The sequence below is a fragment of the Sinocyclocheilus grahami genome, unplaced genomic scaffold (genome assembly GCF_001515645.1).
Source record: "Sinocyclocheilus grahami isolate Dianchi unplaced genomic scaffold, SAMN03320097.WGS_v1.1 scaffold1688.1, whole genome shotgun sequence".
NCBI lineage: Eukaryota > Metazoa > Chordata > Actinopteri > Cypriniformes > Cyprinidae > Sinocyclocheilus > Sinocyclocheilus grahami.
In genome coordinates this window covers 140350-143155 of record NW_015506867.1, presented here as the reverse complement: position 1 = coordinate 143155, position 2806 = coordinate 140350, and the positions used below count along the sequence as shown (strand labels likewise).

The window sequence follows — 2806 nt, the reverse complement described above, 5'->3', positions numbered from 1 at the left end:
TTATTTCCTTAATTTTTATTGAAAATAAATGCCTTTATGATGTGAGACGAGATTTGAAAAGGGAGAAAAAAAAGTTCGGCAAAAGGCGGGATCGAACCCGGGTCGATCGTGTCAAAAAGCCAACGACACGTGCTTATCCATCTGCGCCACTGGAGCTGACGTTTGATTGCCACTTTTAACTAAATGTAAATATACACTCCGTATTTTTTATTCCATAGTAAGGGCAATTCATACAATACATTTAAACTGAGCTAATTTAATACCATCTCCGAACTTTCTACCACGACTCTGCTGTTCTTCGGCTGGTTCTTCCTGTATACATTGATTGACAGATGTCTCGACCAGTCAGCGGTGAGTAATACCAAACCAATGGTGCTGTCTCAAACTATACCTACATCTTCTGGTTTGTCTGATTTGTCGTTATGTTTTCTGACTTGTTATTTTGTTTTCGAATTTGTCATTGTGTTTTCTGACTTGTTATAATGTTTTCTGAATTGTTGTTGTGCTTTCTGAATTGTTATTTTGTTTTTTAGATTTGCATTTGCGTTTGTAATTTGTTATTTTTTTTCAGAATTGTGATTTGCTTTGCACTTCTCGGTCACCGTACTTCTATTTATTAAAATCTGTCGCGCAGTGTGTTCCTCCGCAACAATACTTAAACCACAGGTGTCGACCGAAGCCACAAGTTACACAGTAGCCTTTGTTTGTACCACTAGATATTCAAGAAAAATATATAGGCTAGGAAATAACTCCGCGTACGTCCTCGGAAATAGATTCAATATCACTATAATATCAATACTGACAAACACGTTATTTTCTCCTAGAAACATTCAGCTTCTGTCGCTCTGTACTGTCATCGCAATAGGTTTCTACAGTGCATTGCGGTGGCCACAGAATGAAAGCAGAATGTGGAAGAACGTATAGCGGTCTATATAATATACATGCTTACTATATCCAAATATCCGTGATCAACCCGGTACAACTGAAGATATCTTTTACGTCTGCCACTCTACTGTCTCTGATGATGATGCCATATATGCTCTCCGCCGAAAAATTTACTAAAACAAGCAAACAGTATGTGTCAGGAAATCAAAAACAGGAACTCAAACAGGAACCTCCTCCTGGCCCTGGGTCTTTTTTTAAAGTGACCCAGCACAGAAACAGAGCATAGCTTTTATCACGTCTGCAACTCAAGGGTCCACACTTGAGGCGTTACGCTTGCGTAAATAAGGTGTTGTAGTTTTACGTGCAGCGTGGAGCGAAATATATATATATATAAATTATTTGTTCACACAGTTATCATTTCTGAAATAACTTTCTGCAGAAGTACCAAGTGCAGAAACAATTCATTTGTGCGTAGGCTATATGTAATTAAAAAAAAAATTTTTTTTACCTCATAATGTTTAATCAAAATGTCAAAACTGGATCTTCTGGTAAAAACAACAGACTTCTCTCTGGTGATGTATGCAGGACTTCTCCAATTATTTAGCAACAAGCTTGCCTTCATCTGCCTCCACTTTGAGTCGATGTCCACATCTCAGCAAAAGTCAGACCCTATAAGGGCTGAGAGTTTATCTGTGGAAGAGTTGCCTTTTCCTCATCATTCAGTACAATTCGGGGCGTGGATCTGGATTCCAGATCAATTAGACCTGTTCTTGCAGTGGAGAAGAGTTTGATCAACATCATCTGCATTTAGATGAGCTATTCACTCAATACTCAGCATGGGCTGATATGCTTTCCCTGTCCCTCCCCATCTTTGGGCTGCTCTTAATTTGTGTTTCAAAGGTTAACCAAAGTCTTGTTAAGGTTTAGAACAACATGAGGACAAATATCAAATGACGACAGAATTTTCATTTTTGGGTGAACTACTCCTGCAAGAGTTTTGTTGTGGCTATATCATACAACTAGAACCGTTTGCCAATTGTTTTTATACACTTTTAGCATTCCTTAGGACAACCATGTTACAGGCCAAACCGTGCCTTCTAACACAAGCTCTAGAACAGCTTGTCGCAAACCACATCTGTCAGCATTTTGCACCTGATGTTGATTTCTCTCAGATTTTGCTTTCTCTATTATGGCAATATGTTTTAAAGACAGTCATTTGTTCATTCTTTTTGATGCCTGTCAGAAGTGGGCATGCTTGGGAAGTTGTGGCCTAATGGTTAGAGAGTCGGACTCATAACCCAAAGGTTGTGGGTTTGAGTCTCGTACCGGCAGGGATTGTTGGGGGGAGGGAGTGAATGTATAGCGCTCTCTCCCACCTTCAATACCACGACTGAGGTGCCCTTGAGCAAGGCACTGAACCCCCAACTGCTCCCCGGGCGCCGCAGCATAAAAGGCTGCCCACTGCTCCGGGTGTGTGTTCACGGTTTGTGTGTGTTCACTGCTGTGTGTGCACTTTGGATGGGTAAATGCAGAGCACTAATTCCGAATATGGGTCACCATACTTGGCCACTTCACTTCATCACTTGTCTGGGACACTGGGTAGCAGACACCATTGCCTTTATAGAGTACCGTTCGGCAGGGGTGTAAAACACTTGAGTAATTTTACTTGATTACTGTACTTAAGTATTATTTTTGGGGATTTGTACTTTTTTCAAGAACAATTTAAACTGACTACTTGTACTTTTACTTCATTACATTTTTGAAGAAAAAAACTGTACTTTTTACTCCTTACAATTTGATTTAATCTTGAAAAGTACATTACATTTTTATTTTATCTTATGCACAATAAATATGATAAATGGATTCTCAAATGTGTGCTTGACGTGAAAACCGATGAACACTGTTTCTACGCATCAAGCAC

At 39.5% G+C, this 2806-nt stretch overlaps 1 protein-coding gene across 1 annotated transcript in view; it reads right to left on the bottom strand.

Annotated features, from left to right (window-relative positions):
- The window catches only part of LOC107572062 (uncharacterized), a 5783-nt gene extending 4669 nt beyond the window's left edge, over positions 1-1114 (bottom strand). Inside the window, exon 1 of the mRNA XM_016258460.1 lies at positions 950-1114. The gene's annotated coding sequence lies outside the window, so the exon portion shown is untranslated. The remainder of the gene's footprint in view (positions 1-949) is intronic.
- Positions 1115-2806: the final 1692 nt, after the last annotated feature.